This window comes from Chionomys nivalis, chromosome 8 (assembly GCF_950005125.1).
Source record: "Chionomys nivalis chromosome 8, mChiNiv1.1, whole genome shotgun sequence".
NCBI classification, from domain to species: domain Eukaryota; kingdom Metazoa; phylum Chordata; class Mammalia; order Rodentia; family Cricetidae; genus Chionomys; species Chionomys nivalis.
Genome location: NC_080093.1, coordinates 92,780,447 through 92,804,834, shown reverse-complemented (window position 1 = coordinate 92,804,834; position 24,388 = coordinate 92,780,447). Strand labels below are relative to the sequence as shown.

Sequence of the window (24,388 nt, the reverse complement as noted above, 5' to 3'; positions counted from 1 at the left end):
GCTTCAAGGAATCCACCATCTGTGACTATCCCAACCATCCTTTCAAATGTGTATGTATATATACAGGGGGCCCACAAATATACAATTCAAAACAAAATAAAACTTCATTTACTTGTTTTGTTTTCCCTTTTTTCTTTATAGACCAACAGTGTTTGGTTTTTACTGTAGGTCTCTTGGAAACCTAGCCTCTGGTTCTTGGTTACCCATGCAATGTATGGTATGGGTTCATTCCCTTGGTACAGGCCTTCATTCAAATCTGACCATGGTTGGCTACTGCCACCAGTTCTGTGCCACCGCTGTGCTAGCATATCTCACAGGCAGGACAGACTGTAGGTGAAGGCTTTGTGACTTGGTTGGTGTTTACATTTCTTTTGGTAGCCTGCAGAGGACCTTCCTTTACCAGAGAGACTAGAATGTAGAGGTGAAGGCTCCATGTAGGTGCCAGCTCAACTTCTTCATGTTCAGTGAATTCTGTGGGTGTGCTCCTAGGCAAGGAGTTTCCACCGTCATTTTCTAGAGGGCAACCCTTTGTCTTATAAAGCATGATTAATAAAAACTCAAAGACAAATATTGAGGTTCAATCTGAGGAACAGAAAAGCGAAACAGCCAGTGCCTGGCTCTTACCTCTGTCTCAGTCTAAAATGTGATCTTGCCTCCAGGGATCTCAGTATGAGCCTGAGCCTGAGGTATTACCTCCTGTTTTATAATCCTCTTTAATTCTGGGTTTACTGGCAAGCACAACTACTGCCTGGTTTCTATAGAAAACTAGTGTGGCTACTGGGATTAAAGATGTATGTCACTGTTGCCTGGTAAGTGAGGCTGACCGTCGGTGGAAATTTTTTGCTTTCTAAATTTCAGGCAAACTTTACTTATTAAAATACAAATTAAATGCCAATATGTCCAACAATTCTATTGAATGCAATAAAGTCCAACCATTGAAAGCTTTGTTTGATGACAAGCAATTGCCTATTGGGACTTCACATCCTCCATTAGTAGGGGACAACATTAGGATTTTTTAATATATTTTAATATAATTTTAAATATATTAATATATTTTTAAATATATTTTAGGATGTTTCCATTGCACTAGGTTGCTCTATCATCCTTCAAATGCTCCCCCATTCCAGCAAAATTTATCGTTTTTAAAAAAAGATACTAATAAAAAAAAAACTAGGTTCGTTCAGTTCAAACAATATGGCTACAGACAGAGTGTTTGTTTTGTGGCTGGGGTATGTGATGGATAAGGAAAACTTCATTCTGTATAGACATCCATTTTATATTCCTAAAAGAGAAGCTCCTGGTACTCTCCCTCCTTGCTACCCTTCTCCAAATTGTAAAAGTGCTATGGGAGAAGTAACTGCTTCCTCTGGCTTCAAGAACCCACTTACTGCTGTGTGAGAGAGCTCCTCACAGCTGAGGGAGTTCAAGCAGTTTCTTACTCACTACACATTCCACACAAATGAGATAATTGGCTGCCCACCTTAAAACACTCCTCCTCCAACCTCATGTGTGACAAGCCTTTGATTTGTCCTTTAGGCTGTTGTTGGCCTACTAGGAGTAATTAATAAATCCAAGAAATTATAATTTAAGTTGAGTCTGCGGTCTTTTCCTGATGAATTTGAGCTCTGTAATGTTATGCCGAAATCTGCAAAGTTCCCACAAAAGTCAACAAGGAAACCAAGAGTCCCATATGTAAAAGCAATGAACCTTAATTTTAATAAAGTTTGCAAACTCGATCTCTCTCCATGTCCGACGTTTTGGAATAAACGGAGAGCCCGGAGCTCAATTAGAATTGGGTTTTTATAGTAATAAGGTGGGGGTGAGAGGTCTCTGAGGTTCAGGACTTCTGATTGGATGACATTTGTCTAGAGTTGTCCTGGTGAATGTGTGCTGGCAGGTAATCCTATCTACAGCATTTAATGGTCTGTTCTTGGGCAGTGGTTGGGTAATCTCAGCTTGTGTTTCCTCCTGCAACCAGGCATTGCTTTAGGGTAAACTACTGAGACTCAGGCCTCTTACTTAAATTTATGGATGGCCAGAGTTCTACTCTGGCAGGTGATAATGGTTGGAAGTAAAGAACTTCTTTTGGGTGACCTGCCCATTCTTAGTTTATCATGGCTGACCCCTACAGAAATACGTAAAACACTCTTTTTATTTATTCATTTTTTGTTATGTTTACATCCTGACCACAGTTTCCCCTCCCTCCTCTCCTCCTAGTCCTACTCCCAAGCTCTTCCCTTCCACCCTCCCATCAACTCCTTCTCCCATTATGTTCAGCAAAGGGCAGGCCTCCCATGGATGTCAACGAGCCATGGCCTATCAAGTTGCAGGTAAAAGCATTTTTTTTTTGTATGATGAAACTTCAAAGTACTGAAGTCATATGAAAAATGGTTCTTTTTCCAAATAGGCTGGGCAAACAAGTTGTCCCAGGACTCATTTACAAAGTAGCATTATCTGGAACAACCTAATGTGTACTCACTATATGCTGGCAAGTTTAAAACCTGGAGAACTCTAATGTGTGCATTGTAATATCTCATATCATAGAGCAGTAAAGAGAGTCGATGCCTAAGATCAGGCAGGAGGGTTCCAAAGCTGATGAAGAAAAGGGGAGAGCTAAGGGAAAGAGGATCAGCTCATGACAGTCCTCCAATCAACCTGGACACAGGAGACCTGGACTGTGTCCTCTGGTGTCTACATTAGCTTGGGTGGAGCTGGGATTCCCTGCTCCCTGTCCTTTCATGGCTCTCAGGATCTTCCTATCAGCAGACATCTTTCAGTCTTTATAGCATTAAAATCAGTCAGGAGCTTGTGCTGTTCTGAAAGGCAGAAATGTCCTGGGGCTGCAGTGTTCACCTGTAAACCCAGTGTCTAGGGAGGGTGGCACAGGTCTGTTAGATGAGGTTAGCCTGGGCTATATAAGGGTACGGTGTCCCAAATGAAAAGAAAGACTGTGACTTCAGTAAGTGTGGGATTCCAGTGTTCTCACACACAGTCTCTCTCTTCCCCTTTCACCTCCTCTGTCTTTTTACTTGGAATCGAATACTGAGCCTAGTGCAAACTGGAAAGTGCCTGCCAACCCACGAACTGCACCATGATAATCAAGAACACCATTAGGGTCTTTCTTTTTTTGCTTCTTTCTTTCTTTTCTTTTTTCTTTCTTTCTTTTCTTCTTTCTTTCTTTCTTTCTTTCTTTCTTTCTTTCTTTCTTTCTTTTCTCTTTTCTTTTTCTTTCCTTCCTTCCTTCCTTCCTTCCTTCTATCTTTCTTTCTTTGTTCTTCTCCTTCCTTCCTTTCTTCTTTTTTTTTTTTTTTAAGACATTATCTTTTGGATCCGAAGGGATGCCTTGAAGTCTTGATTTTTCTGCATCATCTTTCTTTGCAGCAGGAATTACTAGTCTGAATTTCATTTATGCATGCAGACATGGACCACGGAAAGGTAGACAAGGCTAATGACCTTTAAGTAACATTGGGAATTCTCTACAGACTTGAGGCTTTAAACAGTACAAGTAAATGTACGAGAGGCTCCAGAAAAATTGGGACTTCTAATTACAGAGACAGAAGCAAAGGTACTGATAACATAGAACCGTCAGTAAATACACTAATACACAACAAGACCTTCCTCCACGTTCACTCTGGCTTTACTCCAACTGTGCAATTTGAAATTTTTCTTTGTCAAGGCCACACCTCCCTCTGCCCACTACCCCAGCACTCAGCAAGGAGTCAGCATTTCTTCTTTCCTCGCCCTTATCTGTTTCGAATTAAACTCACCAGAACAAAGAGTGTTTTCTTCCAAATTCTGCCCTCTAGATTTGCTCTGAGGTCTTCAGACACCAACCAAGAAATCCTGAATTTGTGGAGAGGAGCAAATGGGGGCCACAGTGTCCTAGGACTCTGCCCTAAGTCTGATGTCTGCTGAACTAGAAGAGAAATAAAAGTTAAGACACTAAGGGCTGAAACTGAGAAAGAGAAACTAAATAACTACCAGCCAATGGGAGGCTAACACATTGGTATCTGGGGTTCTACCATCAGAGGAATTCAGTTCCCCTATGTCAGCTCTGCCTTCCTGAACTTCTGAACTTAGGACACAGTGCTACAGGAAGTTGTCAGGTTACTTGTTCAGGCTCATGTTACAATCATCTAAAAATGTCTTGATCTTCTGGAAAGCTGCCCCTATGGAAAGAAAGCCTTCACCATGGAGGAAGCTGCAGTTCAGGGCAGCTTCTCACAATCACTGCTCTAGAGAATCCTGATTAATACAGTGCTGAATCAGGGGGTGAGTGGTCAGAACTTGGGACATGAACATGAAGCAGAGGGTGGGGAACATTGGTAATGGCCACATCTATTGAAACTTCAAAGTCTGCTCCCAGTGACACACCTCCTTCAATAAAGCAATTCATTTGTTCCTTATCCTCTCTGACCTACTGATAAGTGACAGAAGGTGTGGCAGATAAGCAGACATGCCACCACAATTTGAATTTTACTTAACATACTTGTTTTTCCTTCCTCTTCTCCTCTTCTTTTGAAATATGGTCTTATAGTAGACCTTAGTTTGACCTCTGAGCTCCTGCTCCCTCAGCCTCCCCAGTGCTGAAATCATGAGCTTCTGCTCTTCCTGTTTTAGAGTGATCTCTGCCCTTCCAGGGATTGAACCCAGGGCCTTGTGAATGCTGGACTAGTGCTCCATTGCTGAGCTAATCCCTTGCTGAAGCTTCATATCTTGAGGTCATGAGCCTCTACTGTGAGTCTTCTTTTAAACTCATTACACATATTTACTTAATCTATACAGAATCGAGTAGATAAAATCAGATTCATGTTAGTGAAAAATATCTACAAAATATATTTGAAAAGCAAAACAAGACTGCCTCTTAACAATTCATATCCTCATGAGAGACATGGGTTGTAGAAATAAAGCAGTGTGTTTAGCACAAACTATAGGATATCTGGATCAATTTTTCAGTATTTCATCTGCAGTCTGAAAGAGGTAGATTTTTCTGCCACACCTGAGAACTGAACTGTGATAACAAGGTGTGTAATAAAGGCAGTTGCATATATAACTAAAAAATACTAGTCTCAAGACCAGAAAATGTACTTCTACAAGTCTGAGGAGGAGATGGCCTGATATCCAATGTTGTACAAGGAGGGTGGCCTTTTGTTCTGTCCTGGCCTCCCAGCTATCTTACACCCAAAATAACTATACAGAAATTGTATTAATTAAATCACTGCCTGGCTCATTAGCTCTAGCCTCTTATTGGCCAATTCTTACATCTTCATTTAACCCATTTCTATTAACCATGCTACTCTGGCTTACCAGCAAGATTCTAATCAGCTTCTGTCTCAGGCCGAAGATCCATGGCGACTGCCACTCTGCCCTTCTTTCCAGCATTCAGTTCTGTCTTCTCTGCCTACCTAAGTCCTGCCCTATCAGGCCAAGGCAATTTCTTTATTCAACCAATGAAAACAACACATAAACAGAAGGACTTCCTATACCATTTCCTCTTCTCAGTTTAAACAAGAAGGAAGGCTTTAACATAGTAAAACTACATATAACAGGCATCATGGGGACTTGATTGCGGGAGGGAAATGGGAGGTGGTGGTGGGGAGGAGGCAGAAATCTTTAATAAATAAATTAAAAAAAATAAATAAATATCTGTAGATGTCAAAAAAAGAATTAAAGTTACAATATTTAGATCTATTTATCTTTTATCATAACAATGGAAAACTATAACTATCTATCTATTCTTCAACTCCATCAAAGACTCCAGAAGGATATAATATTACCTAAGTAAACAGGAAGTGCATTGTAAACAACTTCCAAAACTCATTGCCTCTACAGTCACCAAAGTTCTTCTGTACCGTTGGGGTATCCATTTTCATAGGCCCATAGTATCCAGCAGACTTTTCCATGAAGCAGGAAATTTCAAAGACAGTTCAGTTACTGTTTTCTGTGTCCTGCAGAATGTCTTGCAGACCCTTTTATGAAGCAGGAGCCCTGAAGGATCATCTCACATTTTGACAAGTTCAACAGTCAATTCTCTGTGGGTTTTGCATGTCCAGTGAAGCAGTCCAGGCAAGATCAGCTTCTTGCCCAAATGGCTAGCAAACTCCATAGGGAGCCTCTTCGATGCCCATCTTCCTCTTGAAGTAGCTGGTGCTGCCAGGAACAGATTTTTTTTTTCATTGTCATGAACCGCTCAACGTATTAAGACACTTTAAATGCCATATTCTATAGTCTTTGAAAGATATGAAGAATGCCTATCTAACTGAAATATATCTCTATATAACTAGAAAATCTAACTAACATGACTATATGCTTGACTATTATCGATGATTATCCATTAACAACCTGTATTTCCTAATTATAGAGTTTTAAATGAACTACACAATCACAATACCTCAATCAAGAGCAGAAATATACATATAACAAGATTGACCTTAAGTTTATATCAATAAAGCAAGATCCATACCAATGCAAATTATTCATATCTATATCATATCCCCCTTTAAATGTTTTTTCTTTTTTTTAAAATTTTTCCATTTAATTATTTACACTTCCTTCCCTCCTCCCAATCTCCTTCCACTCCTCTTCATCCCCTCCTCCCTCTCCCACCCTGCTTGAGAGAGGGCAGGGAACCCTGCCCTATAGGATGTCTAAGACCCTCCCCCCTACATCCAGGCCTAGGGAGCTGTGCATCCATATAGACTAGGGTCCCAAAAAGCCAGAAAATGCTATAAAAACAAGTCCCAGTGCTCTTATCAATGGCTTCTCAGTCAGCCCCTATTGTCAGTCACAATCAGAGAGTCTGGTTTGATCACATGCTCATTCAGACCGGGTCCAGCTGGATTTAGTGTGAGCTCCCATTATAACAGGCGCACTGCCTCAGTTGGTGGACCAACTCCTAGTGGTCCTGACTTCTTTGCTCATCTTCTCCCTCCTTCTACCTTTCAACTGGACCTTGGGAGCTCAGTCAGTTGCTCTGATGAGGGTCTCTGTCTCTATCTCCATCTGTCGCTGGACGAAGATTCTATGGTGATATTCGAGATAATCATCAGCTTGATAATGGGGCAAGGACTATTCAGGTACCCTCTCCTCTGCAATCCAAGAACCTAGCTGGGGACATCCACGTGGACAACTGGGATCCCCTCTAGAGCCAAGTCTCTTGCCAACCCTAAAATGGATCCCGTAATGTAGATATCTTCTTCCCTGCTCCTATATCCTATATCAGTTCCAATACCAAAGAGTGCCTGCCTAGGTGGAAGTGCAGGGAGGGAACAGGAATGTTGCAGCAGCAGAGGTGGCAGGTCCCTTAGTTTATCAGCTAACAGACTGCTAGCAAAACAAAGTGTGTTGCTGCTAGCTTTCTGGCAGGGAGGAAAATAATTGCTGGCTTTTAAAATGATGTGACCTTTTGTCCCTATGAAGTGGATCCAGGTTTTCCAACCCAAGTCAGGTTGAGGGTCCTATTCCTAGGATAAATCTCTCAGAGATTTTGAGCTACAGTCACACTCAACTGACATGTTTGATTCTGAAATTTCTCGAAAGCCAAATATATATATATATATATATATATATATATATACACAACATACTGGAGTAGACTTGATGACACTTTCCAGGACCTAATTAGCAAAGTCAAATATTAGGAAAGTCATACATTAGCCCCCCTCAACCCTATCCAGTTGCTCATTGCAGCATCGAAACCCAGTACAGCATCTTTGCCCCCAAACTAACATACAACCATTTACTGACTGTGAAGTAGATGTTTTATTCTCAGTGAATTTATTCCCTTTTTAATACTTACATAATCCATGTTGTATTTGTGTCCACTGCCACATGTAGGAGGTAGAGGATAATCTATAGGAGTTGGCTGCCCCTTTACAGGTGGGTTTGAGTGACTGAACCCTGCCAGCAGCCTTGCTTTTACCCTTGGGGACTTAAAACAGACCCCACATTTATTTTCTTACACCAACCTAGAGTATAGGAACACGATTAATATCAAAAATGCAAAAATAAAATGGCATAGGCATAGACCTTTGAGGATGTCATTCAGGGCTACACTGCTATAAGGAGTGGCATAAATGGAGCAGAGGAAGGTGCTCAGAACACACCAAGTCTTAGTGGGTGTCGTTGGAGATATTTTCTTCTTAGGTTTTGATGAAGCACAGCATTGTGGTTAAACTGATGTACCACTAAGGGCTTATTCCTAGTATAGACTCTCCGACATATATTTTCTTTTTTTTTTTTTTTTTCTTTTTTTTGGTTTTTCAAGACAGGGTTTCTCTGTGGTTTTGGAGCCTGTCCTGGAACTAGCTCTTGTAGACCAGGCTGGTCTCAAACTCACAGAGATCCGCCTGCCTCTGCCTCCCAAGTGCTGGGATTAAAGGCGTGCACCACCACCGCCCAGCTCCGACATATATTTTCAAAAGTAAGAGACAAGCTGGAGAAGAACTTTCTGTCATCTTCTGTCAGTGACAGAGGAATGGGGTTGTGGAGACGTGGCAGAGCTGAGACAAGTGGCTCAGGGGCAGAGCACCTCCTCAGTATGCACAAGGCTTTGGCTTCCATCTGTGGCACCACAAAACAGGCTCACCTCGTGAGGAAGAGACATTGTCTGTGGGAATCTGGGAAGAGATAAATTACTATAACCTCGTAAACAGACAAGCAACTGGATCAAGGAAAAGATCCAATACTGGTTTGTATTTAGAAGTGAAGGTCACTGACATGGTAAGTCAAAAGTAGAAAAAGTTAACATGATCCCACAGAGCTTAGACACATAGATACATCAGACACAGGGGCGCCGTGCAGACATGGGTGAGGGCTTAGGAGGGCGGCCCACAGACTGTCAATGGCTCTGAACACGTCATAGGATTAAAATATGGATAAACCGCATCAGGGAAAGAACGGTCATAGAATCTATAGATGAGAGCTCCATGGTTGGAAACATCATAAAATGAGAGAGTGCAAGCTTCTCGGTCCAGGAAAACTCCAACACGAGTGTGAGTATGAGTCAGAGACAGGAACAAGATACTGGCATTTTGGGTGATAGAACACTCTTCAAAGGCATTATACACAGACATGTTCGTCACCCCATAACCCAGTAGCCACATTTGGGCTGATAATTTACATCTTGGTTAACATCAGAATTATATTTGGCTTTGACGTCCTGTTGATTCACTGCAGGAAGCTGGGCTTGAGCACATCTTCCATCATTTATAACCAGGAGCCAGGCATCACATCTAGACACGTCTACTTCCCAGTAATATTTCCCTGAGTGGATAGCTGGATACCCTAGGACACCTAAATCATAGGACTCAGAAACTTGTAACGTTCTTCTATAACAACTTCTATGTTGTATTTGTCTTTTGTCCACGTTAATGACAATGTTTTTAATGTTGAGTTGACACAGGGTCACGTGAACTGCAGAAAAATAAAACATATAAATTAAGAGTCACATGAGAAACAAGGTACTGACTTATTTGTGATTTAAGTAGCGGACACCTGAGAAGAAGAAAATGAGAGGCAATTTGGTAGAGCCATTTTTAATGTCAAAGAGAGGCAGATCGATGTGCATATTGGGAGCAGTAACATAAAACGTAAGTATTAGTAGAGAAATAAACTCTGAAAGACATCAAGATGAGAGGGGCTGATGGTGTGATTTCTCCTTACCCCAGTGGAGCTGGGCTTCGCATAGCCCGAAATGATCAAAATGCACAGCATTAAATGCAAGCAAGAGAATCAGAATATTATGTCAATGTGCTCTGCAGAGTGGGGGAAGATCTGGAAACTGTGACATAGGACAGGATGAATGATGCTGTCCATTATATATGATAACATCACCGGGACACACTTTCTGTTCCTCTCAGTTTCTCTCTACCCATGATCAGAAACATCACTCTCTACCAAGAGAGTGTAGCCCCAGGCACCCCTAGAGTCCCCCAGGTAACCACAGAATGTAGCTGCTCTCACCTTGAAACATTTGCAGCATGCCTTCCAGATCTGGAGCTCGGAAGATCTTTCTCTCTTTTCTCCAGATGATATCGGGCTCTTTCAGTCTTAAATTCTGACTCCTAGGGACAAAAGATTGACATCCACAACATAAACAGTGTGACCTCTGACCACCATCGACTCCCTACCACTCCCTATCATTCTGACCATAGAGGTCCTGGAGCTCTCCTGAGAATTCTGAGAAGGGGGAGAGCAGGTAGATACTAACTCTGCAGACATGAGAGACACACTCATGAACCCTCCTGCTTACTTGCTATGTGATGTAGGGAAAGTCTTACTTCTCTGGAGCAGAGCTCCTCACTTGCACAACGAAATTCTTGCTCCCTGAGTTTGTATCCTTCATTCTAGACTTTTAAGAAATGATGAATTAGTGAATTTCAATACAAATCAAACTTAGGTGACTAAAAAATCTTATGTGGGCTGGGCATGGAGTCAGAAGCGTTTAATCCCTTTACTCTGGATGAAGAGGCAGGTAGATCTCTGACATCAAGGCCAACCTGGTTATAGAGTGAGTTCCATGTCCATTAAGGCTACACAGAGAAACCCTGCCAATAAAACAACAACAACAACAACAACAAAACAGACCGACAACCAAACAGAGAGACACAAAGAAAGAAACAAATAAATAAATGGATAGATAAATAAGTAAATTTGTGTTTTCCAGTATAAACCAAATTCAGGGTACAGAAGGTGCTCCTGGGTGATAGAGTCATGGAGTGTGGAGAACCCACCGGAGAAAGCCAGTACTTCAAACACTTTTGTCAGTCTGGACACTCTTGGCCAGCTTCTGACTTTTCAGGTTCCTTTTTAAGAGATGACAGTTTTTGAAAAAAAGACTGGATTATCAAACTATTGTTGGCACTGAAGTTCCAGACCTCAGCATGAGGCAGTCCCTGTCACTCAGTAAGATGTATCTGCCTGCCCCTTACCTGTCCTTAGTTGTAGCCTGCCCTTAGAGTCTGGCCTCAGTCCCAGTCGTAGGGAGAAGCCAATCAGAGCCCAGCAACACCTGACCTCACAGGGCAACGACAATCAGAAATAGACAAACAAAACCAGATGTCCTAATGCTGAGAATCACTGCTGCAACTTTTATGGCTTGAGCCAATCCCAAGTGTGTAACTGTGTTGTTTTGGAGGGCTTGGGTCTGTAGATATGCAGTGCAGGTTTGGAATTCTCCAAGCCCTCCTCATTTTGACTGGCCTCCATACCCCCTCCCCTTCTTCTTTTTCATCAATTTTTTCTCTTGGTGGTATTTTGGAGATCAGAACTTTGGACACAAGAACATGAGTGTGCTGCCGACAGCCTGGGTGTGACTCTTTACACACAAGGACATAGCTTTTCAGCCTTCTGAAGTGTGTGGTTTACACGAAGCAGTTGTGCTCACTTTTCTATCCCCATGTGAAATACACAGATCCACAGGAATGTTTCCCAGTATACAATTCTGTGAACCCTGCAGACGAGGAATACATACCCTATCTAGGATGAATCTGTGAATCAAGTACCTGTGAGCTGCAGACAGAGCCAGACACAAGCACAGAACACAGACAGAATGATGGAACCACAGGAGTTTGAAAGCTTCTGTGGCTCCATTTGCTTCTTCCTACCGCTGAGCCTGACTCTGTGACTCCCCTTACCCAGACCACTAAAAGAGAATCAAATCTGTCCCCAGTAGTTACAAACCAGTAAGAGACTTCCTTCCTCACACCTCCTCCTTCTTATTGGAACTTCAGAATAACATTTCTCTAAATTTCTCCAAACGTATGAGACATATATTCCAGCTGAATACTAAATAATTTTCAACAGACAATAGGACTGTTCATCCCTGTCAGCCCAAACATACCTTGTTAAAACACAATTCACACCCTAGGGAAAAAGAAAAAAACATAGTTAATAGCATGTACTGAATGTTCTTGTAAATCCTGGTTACAGGCTCACTGGATACAGAGACAAAGTGAAAAGGGAATTAAGGTCCGTCACCCACAGCTCTCTAAGACATGATATACACACAATACATGGATCTTTACCTGACTTATATGTAAACTAATAGACTATTTTCTGTACTACATGACTTTGGAGAACAAAGATGAATAAATGATCATTTAAGAGCTTACATAGGATTTACTGTGTGTACAACTAAACACGTGGACAATGACATATTCATGCTCCATGTTAGCTCTCCATCACTAACTTAAAACTAACATGTTTGAGAAGATGATTTTTACATTATTTTAGTCATTTAGACACAATTTAATGTGTTTGGAATGAAGAAGATTGTCTGATCCTTAAAACCAACTAAGCATACCTCTTGGTCTCCTTTTTTCTTTCTGATATGGGATTCTCCTCTGAATGCTGTGAATATGTTTTATTGCCATTGGTTAAAAAAGAAACTGCTTTGGGCCTATGGCAGTGCAGAATAGGGCAAGGCAGGAATTCTAAGCAGAGATAGAGGAGAAAAGAAGGTGAAGTCAGGGAGATGCCATGTAGCTGTCAGAGGTGACAGCCGCCTTGGAACCATACTGGTAAACCATGAGTCTTGTGGTAAAATATAACACAATAGGAACTGGTTAATTTAAGATGTAAGAGTTAGTTAATAAGAAGCCTAAGCTGTTGACCAAGCAGTGCTGTAATTAATACAGTTTCTGTGTGATTATTTCAGGTCTTGGCAAGTGGGAAACAAACAAGCAGTCTGTGACTACATCTCTCTGCAATTGTCCTGACATGAAAAGAAATTAATCTAAAGAGACATGTGTGTCTCTCAATATGATACAAGTTTGAAACAATGACCCCTTCAAAAATGGGAATTTTTCCAGGAATCTCACACTGGGAGAAGGAAAACAGCTCTTGCCAGAGGGAGAGCTGTCCTCCTGAAAAGATTTCAAGCAGTTTTAATTACTTGCCAGGCCACCTTAAAGTATGTGTATGTACCCCGATAATGACGGGAGAAAGATATACAAGACCACATCTAGTCCTGGATTGCCCATATATGCGTATATTTTGGCCAATTACCATTTGCTCTTTGGGTGTGGTTGAACTATCTAAGAACGTCCACTTTCCAAAGTTGAATTTGGTGTGGCTTAGACTTGCACAGGACTGGGGTCCCTGTGCCTTTAAATTTAAGGTATAGTGTATATTTTCCATTTTAAGCTGGGCATTTCTGTAGTTCCTTACTGTCTCCACCTTGGGCAGTTGTGGGTTTTACTTTGAAAACCTGTTGGCCTGTAACTCATTGTATATACCAGACTGGCTTTGAACCCATGTAGCTTCATTTGCTTCTGCATTCCCACTAATGGGATAAAAGATGTGAGTCAGCACACCTGGCGGTAGGTTGGGAAGCTTATATTTAATTTTTATTGTGTGCATCTCATGTTTTGTTTCTGTTTATGATGAGAAGCTCTCAAGTTCTGGGACCACAGGCAGTAGATGCTTAGCTACACATAACTTTATTTATATAACAGAAACCAAAAAAAATTCTGGGGAGAACTTATCATTCTAGTTATAGATGAATTCTGATGTTCAAACTTGTCCTCATAGAGATATCTGTATGCTCATGTCCACTGAGTCATTATCATAGTAGATAAAATTGAGTCAACTGGAGAACTGATCAATGGATAAAAATGGATAAAATGATATGATAAGCGTATAATGTCAAAATATTAGACATTCAAACCTAGAAGTATTGCCATTTGCAGTAACTTGATGAACTCAGAAAATTTATGTTATACTAAACCAGCTGGACACAGAAGAAAACAACACTAAGTGATATTATTATATATGTCTCATGTATAAAAATTGACCTCACAATAGTAAGGATTAGAATTTGGGTCATCAGGGGTTGGAGGAAGAGAAAGGTGGTAGATTCTTTGGTTAAGAGATGCAATTTCAGACATGTAGAGTATGGTGGCTGTAGTTACTACCTACATTAACTAGCTTAGTTTAGCCAATAATGTCTAGTTCCATCTAAATATAGGTGATAACTGAGTGATATCAATGATAATTACATCAACACAATGGAAACCAATAAATTAAAGGCATATCATAAGTTACCAGAACTACTAAGGTTGATAAAATTCACAACTGAGATGAAAGAAACAAATTCCTACTGAGATATCCATTGCCAGAATATGCCTTTGGTTTAAAGTATTTGAAAATGCCATAGCTCTAAAATATAATACAATCTTTATACCTGCAAGGATAGAGAAGACACCTTTCAGCTCAGCAATCAAAGACAGAGGAGGGAAACTGTCTGAGATCTTGGGTAGCAAGTCCCCTTTCACTGACCACATCACTGAATCAGAGGCAGTGGGGGTGAAACTCTCCAAATTAATCTCAAATTCAGGTGAAATGACAAATCACTGTTGAATATGCTTCACACATGCTCACAATGCAGTAGGATAGTAACTACCCATGATGCAATAGATCTCTCAAGGTTCTGCTACTATACTTTATTTGATAAACTAAAACATGCAGTTTCCCCTGGCCATCCAGGCATGTGATAATTTCCTCAGCTTGAGAAACTGGTTCAGGAAAAAGTTCAGGGAGAGTCCAGAGAGTCCTACTGTCCTCATCAGGGAGATCACAGCAGCACAGAGGGAGGGAAATGGCTTCCAGGTGTCCTGACTCTCAGATGACAGACCTCCTGCAGACTTACCTGCAGCATCTCTATGGCTGAGGACTGCAAGCTATGCTCCAGATCTGAGATGAGGTCTCTCACTGACTCCCTCTGCTTCTCCAGCTCAGTTTGAGAATCTTCCAGGATATCCAGAATGTCTTCCTTCTCTTGCACCAGCTTCTCAACCTCATTCTTCTCCTTGGAGTCCAGGAATTCCCGTAGTCCTTTAAACTCCTTCTGAATGTTTTCTACCTCACTCTGTATTTGGTTCTTCAAGGATTAAAAAAAAGGGGGATTTATTCAGACTGTCTTAATGGGACAGAGAGACAAAAAAAATATTTGTTCTGATTGGGAGTTCTCATGGGAAATGAGCTTGGGTTGGGAAGGGAGTCTTGGGAAGCATGTGTCTCTTTTCAGTATATTTTCATGATATTCCAAAATACAGATCTTGGGTCACCTTTACCATGGTCATTTGAGCCAAATTGCGATTGAAGGCTGTGGCTCATATTTCACACAGATGTCCCTGATCCCTATTCCTGTCTGTATACTCCTTATTCTGCCTTTGAACCCCTGAGAGAAGCTAACCCCAGAATAAAACTGTGACTGTTCCCAAGCATCTTCCCAACAGTCAGAGTTCCATAAAGCACCACAGGAGGAGTCCAAGGACTCAGTGCCATTCTCACCAGGTCCCCTGCCATGGTATCAGCTCCTCACACAGCCAGGCTCAGTCCCAGATCCAAGGGAAAAGGCAGAGAGGACTAATCAAGGCCTCTTGTCCCCATCAGCACCCAGGGAATGAAGAGCCAGGGAGCTACTTGTCCAGGTCCCTTCCAGGCATCAGGCCAACTCTTTTAGGATGTAGGGTCCCCACTTGCCTCCCAGGAAACTCTCTTTTGTTGAAGGTCGTCTTCCCACTGGTCACATCCTTTCTCATTAGCCATCTGCATCTTCAGGACAGTCTGGAGCAGCTTCTGTGGGAGAGGAATTGTAGCAGAGTCAAGCTGTATGCCTAGTAAGACAGCTGCTCGTAGCCAAACTCCAAGAAATCCTTCTGGAAAGACAGGCGGTCTAAGCCTGTTCTCTTTTTAATATCTTGTGCCATGATTTGTGCACATAAAGAGGGTAAATCTTCATCTTCAGCTCAATCAATTTTTGCATTGACACACACATTCCCCAAACAGACAAAGACACAGAAATGTGTTTCAGTCAGTGATCCCACCAAGCACAAACTGGTTACTTTGATTCTGTTATCAATAAACTGGAATAATTTTGTTATGTTTTCTGGTCTTTCCTATAAATATATACATACATCATATGCCTTGCTGTTGACACATGCACATTCGTAAAAAAAAGAAAAACTGGATCTTAATATGTAGGCCTGGCAGTCCTGTAATTTCTGTGTAGACCTGTATAACCTCAAACTCATCACTTGCCAGAGTTCTGGGACTGAGCCAAGCCCTACCATACTGGTCACATGCACTTTCTTTTGTCATTTCCTTTTCTTTTTATAAACTGTAGTGTTTTTCTGTATTCAATATTTTTTCTTCACTGAAAATTTTTCATAAAATGTATTTTGTTCACAGATTGCCTGGCCTGTATACCTCCCAGATTCTTTCTATATCCCCTCTCATTCAGATACATACACTGTATGTCCCTTGCCAAAAAAGAAGCAATCATCTAAAGAATAATAAGGGAATAAAATTAAATACAATAAGGAATCCTTTGGAATTTGACAAAACAATAAAACCGGAAAAAGACCAAAATGAAAAACATAAGAAATGCATATGGATGCAGAGACACACAGGTTTCCAACTCATGGGAATCCCATAAAAATATCAAGCTTTAATATAAAAACAAAGGAATTGTAGAGTAGAAAAGGCAAAAAACAAAAATGAAGCAAAACAAACAAAATACCAAAAATCCCCCCAAAACAAAAAAAAAACTAAGAACAATAACAATAGCAACGACAACACAAACATAGCAATAAAACAAAAACCCCAGTATTGTTTGACATCCATCAATCGTAGGTGCCTAAGTAGAAAGAGAAGCTCACTAATATGTTAAGTCTTCATTTTCCAAAGGAGCAGATAGGTGGGTTGAGTCTCTTTGAAAGGACTGACACCCAGGTAGCTCACTCCAGTTACTTTATCCAAACATGTACAAGGTTAATAGGGCTGGGAATTAATGAAGTTATCTTGCTCTTGCTACCTTTGATTTGTAGCAAGGAGGGACTTTGCTCATTTCCTGGCTACCCAGTATCTCAGACACAAAGTAATCACACAGAAAATATATTGCTTAGATTACTGTTTGGCCCATTAGCTCTAGCTTCTTACTGGCTAACTCTTATGTATTAATTTAACCCATCTCCATTAATCTGTGCATCACCATGAGGTCATGGTCTACCAGCAAAGTTTCAGCACGTCTGTCTCCAGTGCTAGCTTCATGACGTCTCCCTCACTCTGCCTTCTTTCTCTCAGCATTCAGTTTAGTTTTCCCTTGCCTAGGTAAGTTCTGCACTGCTATAGGTTCAAAGCAGTCTCTTTATTCATTAATGGTAATCACAGCAAACAGAGGGAAATCCCACATCAGAAAGGAGATATCCTACACAAATCTCAGCTTTGTTTGACTATGGCTAGCAATAATCATAAATAAGACCTCCAGGTCTTCCAGAAGTGTGTTATGACCAAGTTTGGTGCAGCTGCAAACTCTCATTTAACACCAAGTATAGATTCCCCAGACAACATTCTTCAAGGTTTAAACACTCTCAGAGCAATTTCTCTGCTTCTACTGATTAAGAGAAACATAGCAAAGGCTTTGATGAAAACATTTCACTCAAAGTCAGACATAAAGGCTTAACTGTACATATCACCACAGTCCAGACTTAACATTATGAGAGAAAGAACCTCCAAATATGGGTTCCCTTAAAGTTGTTAAGTCATCAGTCTACTTCTGAGAAAGAGAGCTATAAAAATAGTTCATTTCCCTATTGATTTTCCATTGGAGAAAAGTAAGTTTTCATTTACAAGTAGCTATCAATTACAGATTGCTTCTGGGTTAGGGATGTCTCGTGTGCCCACTTCTCCCATCTTGAGGATCCCATCTGATGCAAACACTTGCAGGCCTGGTGCATGTTGCAACAGTCTCTGGTGTGGGCCAAATGCCTATATTCTGGGATTTAACTCCTGCAGCAACTGGGTAGGACAGAAACCTTCCAACAAATGGTGACGACTTGTGGACACCTGTATCCACATAAAGCTTGACAGAGCTTGGGAAGTAATTCTAGACAGAAAAGAATAGAGTTAAGGATGGCTTATTGATAGCAGCATTTTCTCATGTGGGCTCTGCTTGCTAGAGGCAATCATTTAAGAGAGGCTTCCTGACTCAGCTTTAGGTGCAAAACCCCGCAGCTCTTTAAGAGGCCCTGCCACAAAACACTTAAAACAGTGTTGATGAAAAGCAGACTGCATGCTTTTTGGTTTCCATCCTTAGCAGGAAAAAAAGCCACGCTATTTTAAAATGCCAGCTTTCTGGGCTGTCCTGCCAGGAGAAACTCTGACTCTTTCAGGCAAGTGGTCTGATTATGGAGCATTATAGTGTAGTCTGTGAGCACACTGCTGAAGCTTGCTTGCTGGCAGTGACCTTGAAATAAGATAGAGTTGTGACAATAAACGTGGCTAAAGCCGGTACCTCTGCCATGAGGCTGGAATTTCAGAAAGCTAACAAATGGGCTGGATTCAGCTGTCAAAGCCAAGGCTTTAATCCCACTCACATTACTTAGCAAATTAAAGACTCATGTGGTCAGAAAAAGAGAGAGATATACAGTACTGATAGATTCAAAGACAAAGAAAAATACCTCTAAATGGTTTACTGTGTCGAAACACACAGTAGGCTTGAGAGAAAAAATGAGAGTTGTTTTGTGTGGTGGCACACACCTTTAATCCCAACACTTGCGAGACAGGCAGGCAGACCTCTATGAGTTCAAGGTGTTGTGGCACATAACTTTAATCCGAACACTTGGGAGACAGAGGCAGACAGATCTCTGTGAATTTAAGGTGTGGTAGCACACACTGTTACAAGGAGGCGGGTCCCCTTGTTTATCCCTGCTGCCCAGCTATCTTAGTCCCTGAAATAACCACAATGAAACTGTATTCAGTAAATCACTGCTTGGCCCATTAGCTCTAGTTTCTTATTGGCTAATTATCACATCTTAATTTAACCAACTTCTATTCATCTGTGTATCACCGCATGACTGTGGCTTACAGGCAAGATTCTAACCAATGTCTGTCTCAGGCAGGAGATCCATGGCGTCCCTCACTCTGCCCTTCTTCCCAGCATTCAGTTCTGTCTTCTCTGCCTACCTAAGTTCTGCCCTATCAGGCACAAAGCAGTTTCTTTATTCATTAACCAATGAAAGCAAGACATGAACAGAAGAACTTCCTACACCAACACACCTTTAATCCCAGCTTTTTAGAGGCAGAGGCAGGCAGATCTCTGTGAGTTCACGGACAGGCTGATCTATAGAGTAAATTCCAAAACAAAGATACGCAAAGAACCTGTCTCAAAAAGCCAAAAATTAAAAATAAAAATAAAAGAAATAGAGGTTAAAATAAAGCCACCTAAAGTTAAAAAATACATAGAGAGTCTGGATACTGTGTGTTAATTTGTTCTCTTTGAATTGTTTGAATGCTGAGGAAAGAACGACAGCTGCTAAAAGATATTTATTTATAAATGCTGCTGAATTAATCCTAGATAGATATTTTGAAAATACCTTGACATCAAAATTGAAGTCAAAAGGTATGTTACTTTGGAGAAGAAGATTTACTTTTCTTTCCACAGGATATAAGAGGCTATGGATTCATTCTGAGTTAAGGAAAATCAGGTTTGATCAAGGAAGACCACCTGAGAAATCTCTGGTAGGAACTGATGGCCCAGATGTCAGAGTTCTACATCCAGAACAGATTCAAGATGCTGCTTGAGATGATAAAGCCTCACAGGATACTCCAGTCAGTACTTGATCATAATTCTAAATTTTCTTTAGTTCACCATAAGATTATCAGCACCCCCAACCAGCAGGATGTAGTCTGGAAAACCACGCCTACATTCCCAAAAATGGACTATGATCAGGAGAAAAGCTAAACAAAGATTTTTAGATTCAGAGGTCTTTTTTTTTTTTTTTTAAAGAAGAGGGGAAATGGTGTGGGACAAATGTCAATTTGTCAATTATGTTCTGTCAATTATATTTTAAATAAATGCTGATTGGCCAGTAGCCTTGCAGGATGTATAGGCAGGACAATTAGACAGGAAGTATAGGCAGGTCAATGAGAACAGGAGAATTTTGGGGGGAAGGAAGCACATTCCTTGGCAGTCCTGACCAGCCACAGAAGAAGCATGATGTAACTCTTCGCTGAAAAAGGTACTGAGCCATGTGGCTAACATAGACAAGAATAATGGGCTAACATATAAGAGTTAATATGAAGCCTGACTAATGGGCCAATCAGTTTATAACTAATGTAGACATCTGTGGAGGCGGGCGGTGGTGGCGCACGCCTTTAATCCCAGCCCTCGGGAGGCAGAGGCAGGCAGATCTCTGGGAGTTCGAGGCCAGCCTGGTCTACAAGAGCTAGTTCCAGGAGAGGCACCAAAGCTACAGAGAAACCCTGTCTTGAAAAAACAAAAAACAAACAACAACAACAACAAAAAAACAAATGAGGTAGACATCTGTGTGATTTCTTTGGGACTTAACGACTGCGGGAATCAGGCAGGACAGAAAACTCAGTCAACAAGTCACCATGAGTTTCCATGTGGGCTCAAAAAAAAAAAAAAAAAAAAAAAAAACCAAAAACAAACCCAGAAAACAAAGATTGAACACAGAACTTTCCTCTGTGCATCTCACTATGGAATTCTTTCCCCTTTTCCCAGATGTTTCAACTGCCACATACACATTCTTTTCACTGCTATATGTCAATCATTTACTAGTTACAGGGTTGGAAGTCACTGGACTGGATTTTAGGTAGTATGCATGAATCTGACATAAACAATGAAGGACAATAAAGATGGAATAAATTAACTGTTCTACTATTGGCTTTTCTTGAAAATTGACTCAAATTCATAGGGACAGTTACTAAACATTTTTTCCACCTTAATATTTGTACTCCAGGTTGATTTTAATAAATTAAGTGGAATAAACCATCATGTCATTTTAGGATTTTAAATAGAATGTTGTAACAACCCCAGAGCCTACGATGTACAGGTAATTGACCTGTCACACAAGTGGAGATTTCCCATCTGTTACTGTCTCCTGCTCTGTGACCCACACCCTCCCACTTCTTACCTTGTACTTACTGGCCACCTCTTCAATGAGAGCTGTTTGGTGACCACGGTGATCCTGAGATCTCTCACAAAGCCAGCAGATGGCCACCATGTCCTTCTCACAGAAGAGCTGGAGTTTCTCTCCATGTTGTACACAGAAATTCACCTTCTGCTCCTTCTTTGGCCTGGACTTGAACTCCCTGAGCCTCTCCACTATGTTGGACACATGCCAATTAGGCTTCAGATTCCCAAATGGTAACTAAGTCGGCACACAAGGCAGACGCCCTCCCCTTCTTTGACTTTGCTGGACTCATAGTTCAGAGTGATGCAGGCTTGGCAGACGATATGGTCACAGTCGGCACTCACAGGTTCTTTCAGAAGCTCCAGGCAGATAGGAAAGGTAACCTTCTCCTTGATCATCCCCAGGACTGACGAGGTCATTATTGCTATGATTTTGAGTCTGTCTGTGTGTACTCCTGACACTTCTACTCAGGTACTTGAGTGACTGGGATGATGAGAAGGAGACAAGTGAGAAAGGGAAAATCAGCACTGAACTGTGAAGAGATCAATGAATGCCCTTGATGATAAGGGAAAAGTACAAAGGAGAGAAATACAGAGGAAAGTTCAGAGACATGGCAAAGGAGCATGTTGTCATCCTTTCCAGTCCTCTGCTATATTTCATCCCAAATGACTAATTTCAGATGCAGGATTAGTATTACCTGTCACTGAAGAGCAGAAAGAATTTGGTTCCTTCCAATGGCCTCATGTACCCAACCTTCTGTCCTTCCTTTTCTTTCCCAGGACAAAATCACATCTTCAGTGTTACAAGCATCAAACTACTCACGTCTCTCCCACTGTACTTTCTCCTTCATCAGCACCTGTCAGTGTGACCCTCTCATTTTCTCCTTACAAGTCTCTTACCAGAGAGTCCAGGGGCAGACCTGGAGTGTACACTGTCCATCTCTTGATGACATAGGCAACGATTTTTCCTATTGTTTAAGAGTGTTTATTATTCTGGAGAAGATCCTAGATAAGTTCCTAGTACTCACATGAAGCAACTCAGCTGCCTGTAAATTCAGGAATCCACCAGCTGTGACCAGCCCAACCATCTTTTCAAATGTGTATACACACAGGAAGACCCACAAATACACAATTCAAAGCAAAATGAAATGTTGTTTACTTGTTTTGTGTTTTTTTTTTTCCAGTAGTGTTTGGATTTTACCCTAGGTTTCTGGCCTATATAGTCTCTGGTTCTTGGTTGCCCATGCAATGCCTGGTATGGGTTCATTCCCTTGGTACAGGCCTTCAGTCAAATCTGACCTTGGTTGGCTACTACCATCAGTTCTTTGCAAAAACTGCACTAGCATATTTCACAGGCAGGATAGACTGTAGCTAAAGGCTTTGTGACTTGGTTGGTGTTTGCATTTCTTTTGGTAGCCTGCAGAGGACCTTCCTTCACCAGAGAGACTAGAATGTAGAGGTGAAGGCTCCATGTTGGCACCAGCTCAACTTCTTCATGTTCAGTGAATTCTGTGGGTGTGCTCCTAGGCAAGGAGAGTCCACTGTCATTTTCTAGAGGGCAACCCATTGTCTTATAAAGCATGATTAATAAAAACTCAGAGAGAGATACTGAGGTTCAATCAGAAGATCAGAAAAGCGAAATAGCCAGTGACTGGCTCTTACCTCTATCTCAGTGTAAAATGGTGATCCTACCTTCAGGGATCTCAGTATGAGCCTGAGCCTGAGGTATTACCTCCTGTTTTATAATTCTCTTTAATTCTGGGTTTACTGGCAAGCACAACTACTGCCTGGGTTCTATGTCAAACTAGCGTTGCTACTGGGAAACTGAAAAGCTTCTATAAAGCAAAGGACACAGTCAATAAGACAAAACGACAGCCTTCAGAATGAGAAAACATCTTCACCAACCCCACAACAGATAGATGTCTCATCTCCAAAATATACAAAGAACTCAAGAAATTGGTCATCAAAAGAACAAATAATCCAATAAAAAAGTAGAATGCAGACGTAAATAGAGAACTCTCAACAGAGGAATCTAAAATGGCTGAAAGACACTTAAGGAAATGTTCAACATCCTTAGTCATCAGAGAAATGCAAATCAAAACAACTCTGAGATCCATCTTACACCTGTAAGAATGGCTAAGATCAAAAACACTGATGACAACTTATGCTGGAGAGATTGTGGGGGAAAAGGGAACATTTCCGCATTGCTGGTGGGAATGAAAGCTGGTACAGCTTCTTTGGTGTCAGTATGGCAATTTCTCAGAAAATTAGGAAACAACTTTCCTCAAGACCCAGCAATATCACTTTTGGGTATATATCCAAAGGATGCTCAACTGTGCCACAAGGACATGGGCTCAACTATGTTTTAAGCAGCATTGTTTGTCCTAGCCAGAACCTGAAAACAACCTAAATGACCCTGGACCAAAGAATGGACAAGGAAAGTGTGATATATTTACATAATGAAGTACTACACAGCAGAAAAAAATGACATCTTGAAATTTGCAGGCAAATGGATGGATCTAAAAATCATCATATTGAGTTAGGTAACCGAGACATAGAAATACAATTATCATATGTACTCACTCATAAGTGGTTTTTAAACGTAAAGCAAAGAAAATAAGCCCACAAATCACAATCCCAGAAAACCTAGCCAACAATGAGGACCCTAAGAGAGACATACATAGATCTAATCTGTATGGGAAGTAGAAAAAGACAAGACCTCCTGAGTAAATTGGGAGCATGGGGACCATGGGAGAGGGCTGAAGGGGAGGGAAGAAGCAGGAAGGTGAACAGAGAAAAGTGTATATCTCAATAAAACCAATAAAAATACTATTATCTGGAACAACTTAATATGTACTCCCTAGAATTTGATAAATTTAAAACCTGGAGAATTCTAATGTATGCATTGTAATATCCTATAACACATGGCAGTAAAGAGAGTGGATGAATAAGATCAGGCAAGAGGGGTTCAAAACTGATGAAGAGCAGGGGAGAGCAAAGGGAAAGAGGATGGGCTCATGATAGTCCTCCAAGTCAACCTGGACACAGGAGGCTTGGCCCGTGTCCTCTGGTGTCTACATTAGCTTGTGTAAAGCTGAGATTCCCTGTCCTTTCATGGCTCTGAAAATCTTCCTAACAGCAGACATCTTTCAATCTTTATAGGATTAAAAACAATCAGGAGCTTGTGCTGTTCCTTGAAAGACAGAAAAGTCCTGCAATGTTCACCTGTGACTCCAGTGTCTGGGGAGGGTGACACAGAATAGTTAGATGAGGTTAGCCTGGGCTGTATGAAGGATCCAAGATTAAGAATATAAAACAATTTGATTTCCAGAAATAAGAATTTAAAAGTAAAAAAAATATATAAAGTAGTAAGCCTAGGAGAATGAGAACAAGCTGTTGGCAGCTTTCTCTGCAGCTTAAGGATGAACTATTAACAGTGGGTAACTT

General features: G+C 41.1%; 1 protein-coding gene and 1 pseudogene across 1 annotated transcript in view; both read right to left on the bottom strand.

Annotated features, from left to right (window-relative positions):
- Window positions 1-24,388, bottom strand: part of LOC130879730 (tripartite motif-containing protein 30A-like) — a 136,647-nt gene that overhangs the window by 81,536 nt on the left and 30,723 nt on the right. The window lies entirely within an intron of this gene.
- LOC130879732 (tripartite motif-containing protein 30A-like) lies at window positions 8,817-21,361 on the bottom strand (annotated as a pseudogene).